The following is a 9,793-nucleotide window of genomic DNA, read 5'->3' as shown; positions in this document are numbered from 1 at the left end:
TGGTCTTTGTTTTTTAATTTGTTTATGTGATGAATTATATTTATAGATTTATGTATGTTGAACCATCCTTGAGATCCTGGGATAAAACCCACTTGGTTGTGGTGTATGGTTTGTTTGATGTGTTGCTGGATTCTGTTAGGATCTTGTTGAATATTTTTGCATAAATATTCATTAGTGATATTGTTCTATAATTTTCATTTCTTGTTCGGTCTTTTCCTGGTTTGGGGATCAAGGTGATGTTTGCTTCATAAAATATGTTGGGTAGTATTCCTTCTTTTTCTATATTTTGAAAGAGGTTAAGTAATATAGGTACTAGTTCCTCTTTAGAGGTTTGGTAGAATTCTGACGTGAAGCCATCAGGTCCTGGGCTTTCCTTTTTAGGGAGATTTTGTACGGTTGATGCTATTTCAGAACTTGATATAGGCCTATTCAGCATTTCCACTTCATTCTGGCTAAGTCTTGGGAGGTGGTGTGCTTCCAAGTATTGGTCAATCTCCTTCAGATTTTCATGTCTCTGAAAATAAAGTTTCTTGTAGTATTAAGGATTTTTTTAATTTCTAAAGGGTCTGTTATTTCATCTTTACCATTTCTGATTGATGAGATTAGAGATTTTACTCTTTTCTTGATTAGGTTGGCCAAAGGTTTATCTATTTTATTGACCTTTTCAAAAAACCAACTTTTTGATTTATTAATCTGTTATATAATCCTTTTGTTTTTGATTTCATTTAATTCTGCTCTGATTTTGGTTATTTCTTTTCTTCTGCTGGGTTTGGAGAGTTCTTTTTTTTCCAGTTGCTTGAGATGTCCCATTAGGTTGTTAACTTCCTCTCTTTCCATTTTCTTAAGGAAGGCTTGCAGTACTAAAATTTCCCTCTTAGGACTGCCTTTGCAGTATCCCAGAGGTTCTGGTAACTCGTGTCTTCATTATCGTTTTGTTCCAAAAATTTGGTAATTTCCTTCTTGATCTCATTTCTGACCCACCTGTCATTCAGCATAAGGTTTTTTAAGTTCTATTTTTTGCGTGAGTCTGCAGATTCCTGTTGTTACTGAGTTCAACTTTTATTCCATGAGATGGTCTGAGAAGATGCAAGGAATAATTTCTATTCTTTTAAATTTACTGAGGTTAGACTTGTGACCTAAAACGTGGTCACTAAGACTTTCCATTTTCTTTTACCTCCCTTCCCCTTCCACCCCTACACTCAACCAAAAAGAAGTTTCTCATCATACCACCATATAAAGCACCCAATTCATGCATACATGGTCTCAGAAATCCAAGTCATTCTTGAAAATAGCCATTCTAAAAAAAGACTTCTTACACTCACATTATCTGGATTTTTTCACAAAATATCTTACCAAAATACACCACATCTTTTTAATTCAATAAAAACATTACCTGCTTATAGATAACTCAAGTTTCTGTGACTAGTGACAGAATATAGTGATAACAATGTAAAAAAAAAAAGTTTTAGAGACAAATTAATCAAATTTGCTCATCTCTACAGGTTCAAAATGCTCCTCTATCCACTGATATTTACAGTACTGGTAACAAGGGACACCAGGTGAGAATGAACACAACACACAAATTACTGATCCCTAAGGACACATAAGCAGGGGGCAGGACCACTTTTTAGTAAATGCAAACCTAGAATTTCTCTACCATGTAGAAATTTTGTGCTCATCTTTAGATCAGCTTACGCACATGCATGCTATTCACTTTATTATTTGGGTCACTTTATCGGTAACTAAGCAGATGGCATATGCATTTTACGTGAAATATTTAATTATGTCACCAGGAATGTGGTGGTACCAGCTGTTATGGCCCTGCTGACCTTGGTAAAGGAGGATATCAGCAAAATAAAGATGACAATGTTCAGATGAAACCTGGAAATGGAGACTGTTTATGAAAACACCGGCTGCTCTAATTTATCACCCTACAAAACAAAACATGTAAACCTAACCACAGTAATCTGGTTTACATCATGCACCTTCAGGTCCCATGGGTTTATTAAAAAAACATTTTTTAAAAGTGTATACTGACATATGTATTATGTAATATGTAAAACTCCGGAAATATATACTTCAAATAGTAATAATTGTTATTTCTAGATGGTGAGCTTGTGGGTGATTTTTATTTTTCTTAGTAGTATTTTCTATATTTTTATAGTGTAAAGTATTTTTAATTTAAAAAACAAGTTACTTATAGACACATGAGTTCTTTTTTTTTAATTACAGAGTCTCATTTTGTCACCCTCGGTAGAGTGCCATGGCGTCACAGCTCATAGCAACCTGCAGCTGTTGGGCTTAGACGATTCTCTTGCCTCAGCCTCACAAGTAGCTGGGACTACAGGCGCCATCCCCTACCATGACTGGCTATTTGTTGTTGTTGCAATTTGGCCAGAGCTGGGTTTGAACTTACCACCCTCAGTATATGGGGCCAGCTGGCGCCTACTCACTAAGCCACAGGCGCCACCCTGTAAGTTCTTTTATTATAGGGCCCAAGTTGCTGAAACACTGTTATATAAATCTATTTTTTCTTATGAACTCGATCCTTTCTTATTTACATATAAGTACCTTTTCATTTTTCATATCTAACCTCCCAGTTGGCCTATGAAGTTTTCTAATCTCCCAGTGCCAAGCAAGTTCTTCTTCCAGCTCAGGCAGTGGACTCTTGCTACTGCAAATCCTTGACCTCGCCTGCAAGAGTTTTGATGAAATTAAATCAATTCCTTCCCTTTTTCCAAAGATCTCCTCCTTTCCTCTCCACAGTACCTCTCCTTAGTCAAACCTCAAGATGTGGGGCACTTAATCCATGCACAGTCACAGAAATGTCATCTTCCCTGAAAACAATTCTTGACAAGAAGAACTTCTTGCTCTCATCGAACAAAACGTACTCTGAATCCTTTTGCTTCTATAAAAGTATGATACTTGCTTTTATATAAACCTAAACTCTCCATGACTTGTGAGAGAACATGGTGACACTGGGTAACAAATCCAATCCATTTGCTCCTCAGCCTCTTCACACAGAAAATAAAGGCTGGAAACTTAAGCAGAGCAAACCCTCCAACCCCAGGGCTTTGTATTCCTCTTGTTGGTTTTTCCAGCAAAATTAATTCAATTAATATTTGTTAACTTTTAGCCAGATGTGTGCAAGATCCTGGAGATTTGTCTAGCAGTAATTAGAGATGCTCTCTGCTCCATCAAGAATTGCCTTCTTGGCTTGGCGCCTGTAGCTCAACCGGCTAAGGCGCCAGCCACATACACCTAAGGTGGCGGGTTCGAATCCAGCCCGGACCTGCCAAACAACAATGACGGCTGCAACCAAAAAATGGCCAGGCGTTGTGGCGGGCACCTGTGGTCCCAGCTACTTGGGAGGCAGAGGCAGGAGACTCGCTTGAGCCCAGGAGTTGGAGGTTGCTGTGAGCTGTGATGCCACAGCACTTTACCCAGGGGGACAGCTTGAGGCTCTGTCTCAAAAAATAAAAAAAATTAAAAAAAAAGAATCGCCTTCTCCTCATCCAACAAGACCTCCTGTATTAGTTTGCTGGAGCTATAACAAAATACCTCATTCTGGTGGCTTAAACAACAAACGTTTCACACAGTTCTGAAGGCTGGAAGTCCAAGATCAAAGCATCTGCAGGTCTGCTATCCTCTGAGGCCTCTGTGGTTTGAGGAGTCACCCTCTTGCTGCTTCTTGGCATAAACATTCCCTCTGTGCACATGTGCCCTAATATTTCTTCCTCTTATCATGACACCAGTCATAAAGGACTAGGGCATCACCCTAAAGAACTTATTTTAACTTAATCACCTCTTTAAATACTTTATCTCCAATATGGTTGCGTTCTAAGGTACTAGGGGCTGGGACTTCAACATACAAATGTGGAGAGAACACAATTCATCCATAGCACACCCCTTCTCTAGGGTTTCTCACCTGGTCCTGGCTCTTCTCCCTCCGTGAACAACAAATTATTTCCAAATTTAAAGCAGCAACAACCCATTCCTAGCCCAGATCTTCTCCTTCTATCTAGCTGCTTTCCTTCATTGCCAAAATATGTGAAATTTCCATAAACTAGGAGTCTCAAACTCAAGTATCGAGGGGCCAGGCTAATCATAAGCAAGCCAGGAGGAGAATCAGAGAGTACCAGTTCCATTCAAAGTAGGAAACCTCCACCCATTGCCAGCTAACTTTAGTCAGCAGTGGAAGCAGAGCCCAGGATACCCTGTTCCTCTAACTTTCAAGAGAACCCAGAAATATATTATATATACAGGTATATGTATGTGTGTATGTATATGTGTGTGTGTTTGTAATCTCCCAAGTTATATAAGCTGGCAACAACCACCACCAAAAAAACAAGAAACAAATTATAGGTGGGCCAAATAAATGGGCCTATGATCTTTTTGCTTCTATGTTTTTTCTAAACTCACTTTCCCCATTTCCTAACTTATCATTCATCCTCATATTTTTGAAATCAGGCTTCTTGGCACCAATTTCTTTGCCCATACCCCACTGAAATAGTTATTGCTAAAGCCTCCATGTCCTACCTGTCACCCTTCCCACCTCAGCTGTGAACTCCTTGAAAGAAGATAATGTGTATTTTATCTGTTTTAATGCTTAGCACTGTGTCCGACAGAGTGTAGACTCAATAAATGATTACTGAATAAATGATTGTTTTACCTCTTTACAATAACCCAAATGCAGTGGAAAAACTGTAAAAGAATCCTACCTACCTTGAATCATTTTATAAAGGCTCACCACTTATTACCTATTTGCCTGTTTTAGCATAATTCCCACCCATGATGTCATATATATATATACTCTTAGAAGGCCTGAGAGCTTAAAATCCCACACATGGCAAAATTTAGCTTCAAAAGAGAAATTCTGGTGTTATTTTCTCATTTATTCAAAAGGTCATATACCTGCTTAACAATTTAGAACAAACTATCAGACGGTAAGGAAAAATTCTGTGAGTTCTCAAAGTAAGTGATTCATGTTCATTTTATTCATAAGCAAACCCTTCAGGGCTTCATTCAGAATGTCCTAGCTTTTAATTTTTAACCTATTTTAGCATAACTTCACTCAGAGGGGAATTACATTTGGCCAGACCACCTTCTCATCTGTTAGCCTGAAAGCCAGGCTTTATTCCCAGGTACCAGCTTGCTGCTCTGTGGGGGTGTCTTTTGACCCCACTCTGAATTACACTGAATTTACCCTCCTCTCACCTGCTTCTATTTATGTGTGGTCAAATTACTCCAGAAGGGTGGGATCCTTGGAGATCATGATAAAAAAGGATTTTGTACTTAAAAGGAAGCAGCAATTGAATTAATGGAATTCATACATAAAACAATAGAAGTGTGGGGTAGTCTTTACAGGGAGCTTGCTCAGCGATCCTAAGTTAGCTCAAGAGAAGAACTGGGGGGCTTACCTTTCTTATGAGGTTCCTTTCCTGACCAGGAAGCGCCCAGTGTTCTAATCAAGTGTTCCCTCTCTTCTTTCCTTCTAAATATTTAAAGCAGTATGAAGGGGGAGGGTCTGTCTTCTAGGGTCCTTACCCCTGACCTAGCCAGCACAGTAATGCCCAGCCCAGGCACACTTATCCATAAGGAAAAAGAGAACATGAGGAACAGTGCACACTCTCAGACACATCAGCTTTTCCTCAATTCTAGCAAGCATTGGGGGAAAAACTAGACTAAACCACCTGCTCTACTGTTGCATTGCATCAACTTACTAAATTTTTTCTAATAATTAACAATAAATCAAGATGTGCAAAGGTTGAAAAAATATTCTATTTAAAGGGTATGATGAATTACCTATCTATCATACCTTCAATTTCTGAAGGAAAAAGGCACCACATATTAGAATTACCCTCTCAGCTGAAGTTTTTTATATCAGGCTCGGGAAACTTCCCTCACTTATCCTTGTGAGGCATCCGTGGTAAGGATCAGATTTCGCACTGGAAATCATTCAGGAAATAGTGTTCCACCATTCTTTGCAGAGTTTCAATCAGATGTGGAATTAATGGGAAGAAAACAGAATGGTCTTAAAATGTATTTTACAAAAATATCCAGAAACAATTTAAAACTGAAATAAATAAAAAGATGAGTCCAGATGATAATAACCAAAGATCAAAACAGGGAGAGAAACTGTATAGAAATCAATATTCCACCAGAAACCAACATGAAATTTCCTTGTGAGAAGATGAGTTCTGAGTTATCACGTAAGTGAAAGCAACATGAATTCCACGGGTAAATGGACTTGTGATAAACTGAACAGGTATTTAGGCATGCTGAATGTCAGAGGAAGAAATAGAATTAGGATGATAGGGAAGATGCAGTGGTGCCAACAGTGTCTCTCTCTCTCTCTCACACACACACACACACACACACACACACACACACACGACAGAAGAAAACTCCCCACAGAACGTGCAGCTTGAAAGATTACAAGTATTATTTTTCTCTTGCTACAAATGCTAAACAAGCAAAATCAATAACCAATTCTATTTCTAGATTTTTACCCAGTGTACTGCATAAAGGCAATTTGGGCGCTGCCTGAACTGAACTGCTAACTCAGCATCTTCTCAGACAAGTAAATTTATCATTCTGACCAATAGATCGCTAGTCATATTGTGGCAAAGAGAGCACTTGATATTTAATGCTGTAATAAAACTAAGAAAGCTTAGGAAAACTTTAAAAGCCTAGCCACTTTCGTGTAAGTATATTAAATTTTAATACAGTTTTAGAAACTGTATCAGTTCAGCCAATTTAACTATAAAAAGCCACATTCCATAATAATGTAACCCACATTAACTTTTTTTTTTTTCTGTCGTTTTTGGCTGGGGCCAGGTTTGAACCCGCTGCCTCCGGTATATGGGGCCAGCGCCCTACTCCTTGAGCCACAGGCACCACCCCCATATTAACTTTTCAATTCACTTTTCAGAAACAATGATTTGCCAGAAGCATTGGCAGACTCAGATGCTTTCTGAACAAAATTAAGTTCCCTAAACATTTCGTTACTGGGCATTAGCAGGGAATGCCATTCTGTGCCCCAGCATATAAAGTGGGTGCCTAAAAAGATGATAATGAGTAGTCACCTCTATAAAGATACTGGATAATGGACATAATAATTAGACAGTTATATGCCGCACCCAGGTTATATATAACGTCACAAAATCTGAATTCCTAGGTGTAAATGATTTGTCTGTTTACGTGTCTCTTTCAAATTACTCTTTCCATTATTACACCCTCATTGTTCATTATTTGCACACATGCTTCTCTTTTTTATTTATATTGTATCTACTTCCATGTTGGCATCTTTATCACTGGCCCAGGTTATTAGATTAGTTTTACTTGACTCCCTTTCTTCCTTGGCAAATCTGGTTGTCCCAATAATTAGATCTTTGTGGGACAAGCAGCTAGACCTAGAATGAAACCCCCTTGCAGTTTCCAAAGAAGATCCACTGGTAAGGACTGTAAGGGCACATACAAAGAACACTTTTAGGTAAGGGGAATTTTTCTGTACAACATTTGCATATATGATGTTGTTATATCATTAAAATTTAAGTAAAAAAAAAGAAAAAGAAAAAAAAGATTAGTTTTACTTTGTGAATATTTTCTCAGCACTCCAAGATGCAACTCCTAAGTATGTGTCCTCTTATTTCCATTAGAAAGACAGAAGAATTTTGAGTGGGTAAGGTCAGCGCACTAGGAGCTACTCAATAAAAGGGACGTGGAAAACAAATCACATCACAGGAACGTGACCCAGGGGAAAGGGCCATCACGGTAATATTTATCAAGAATGCTCGTACTAAGAGTCAAAGACAAAAGGACATTCAGAAAAAGGCTGTAATGCATAAACAATTTTTAAAAAGGAAAAAGCTTTAATGTCTACAAAATTGTTACAACTATGGGATATGAACCCTGTTTTTTCATTTCCAAGTGGAAAGAAGGAAAATCTCATGTGTCTGATAGGGGAAGATTTGCGTAAGAACGCATTCTCATTTCAGATGTGCTTTCTGGTCAGTGCTTTACAGGCACTGATTGTATCTATCATTCTGTATCAAGTTTTCACAGGAATCATATTAATAAGGAACAAGGACTGGACATTAAAGGGCCTGGGGAACAGCACTTTGGGAGCTCTTTGTTTGCAGTAACTAGTCCAGTTAACCAAGATGTACAGACTGTCAGGGCAGAAGCAAATCTGTATTCTCAAAATTTCTGAAAGTGAAAAGTAACAGGGAGGATATGCCTCACTCTAGTAAAGTCATACTAGGAGACAGAATTAGGAGAACGGGTGAGATTTGAAATTTATATCTAATGATGTGAAATAACTCCAGCGTGATAGTTATCGCTGGGCTGAGTGAGAGCACAGCTATTTGGCTCTGTGTACACGTTGTTTCTGCGGCAGAGCTGCTGCATCAGCCATCACAGAGCCAGCACATTAAACAAGGGAAATTTGAAAGCCCAGTCATTGTAAATGAGACTGACGCTATTTCACTGACTTCACATTGTGAAGTGCATCACACGGAAGCCGATATGACTGTAAACTGTATGTAGACATTATTAAACTGAAATGAATCTAAGCATGTGGATGGTTCCCTTCTCACTAACAACACCTCTCTGATAACAGAGCTAAATATTCTGAATAGTTCATTTCTAAGAGAATACGACACTTCTCCAGTACTCAAAATCATTTATGCCTTTCAACTTATTTGAAAGGTTCAGTAATAACCTCTCAAATAGTCATAGCTTATCATACTCTAAACTCTAAATTCCTGGATGCAAATATGTAGCCCCTGAAGTTACATACAGGCTATGCCAAAGGTCACCATATATAACCCCTGAAGCTACATACAGGCTATGCCAAAGGTCACCATATATAACCCCTGAAGCTACGTACAGGCTATGCCAAAGGTCACCATATATAACCCCTGAAGCTACACACAGGCTATGCCAAAGGTCACCTCATGTACATACATACATACATAAAGAAAATGGAGAATTGTAGCTAAATGTACATTTACATAGTACTCATTATAAAGTTTTTACAAAATATTTCCCTATGTGTTTATATATAATTATTAAAAACAAAATGAGTTAGTTTATTTTTCCTGTTTGTGGTGACTTGTGGCACAAATGCATACATCTAGAAACCTGTTCTCTGCACTCATAGGCAATCATGTTGCATTTTCTCTTGTGAACAGCATAAAAATGCATTGCTATTTATGTGGAACCATTCAGGTGTTACAGGCACTTTCACAACATCCAAGAATGCATTAGCCAAAACCAACTGAGGTCGTTTTTTGGCTCATCATCATTCAAGCTGAATTAATAATATTAAACAGCAGGTGGGATGAGGAAAACCAAGTACAGAACAACATTAAATCCCTTTCCACTCAAGCATAATTCATTTTGATCTTTACTACTGGATTCAGCTAAAGGTCAAACCATATACAATGGTTTAGATTCAGAAAATATATTATTTCACCATGAAGTGTAGTCTGAAATGAGGGCAACTAATTTAACAATGGAAGCAATTTGGAAAATATAAATGCAATGAAAAATGTCTCCATTACAAAATAGATAAATTAAGTCCTACTATTGATTAATGCCAACATTTACACCTCCCCACTCATATTGGTAACGTCTTTAGTGGAACTTAATTTTCTTCATGTTGTATCATACACATTCAATGAACATCATTCTGCTGAGGGACCAAGAAAAAGGTCAGAAATGGTTGTGATAATCAATTCCAGACCTCAGTAACTTTTGAGCATTTCTTTTTTTTTTTTTTTTTTTT

General features: G+C 38.0%; 1 protein-coding gene across 1 annotated transcript in view; it reads right to left on the bottom strand.

Annotated features, from left to right (window-relative positions):
* SMYD3 (SET and MYND domain containing 3) overlaps positions 1-9,793 on the bottom strand; it is a 583,543-nt gene that overhangs the window by 362,720 nt on the left and 211,030 nt on the right. The gene's annotated exons all lie outside the window — the stretch shown is intronic.

Source organism: Otolemur garnettii, unplaced genomic scaffold (genome assembly GCF_000181295.1).
Source record: "Otolemur garnettii isolate 467f Iridium unplaced genomic scaffold, OtoGar3 scaffold00141, whole genome shotgun sequence".
Taxonomy (NCBI): Eukaryota; Metazoa; Chordata; class Mammalia; order Primates; family Galagidae; genus Otolemur; species Otolemur garnettii.
Note: the sequence above shows the minus strand (reverse complement) of the source record. Positions and strands in the feature narration are given on the sequence as shown.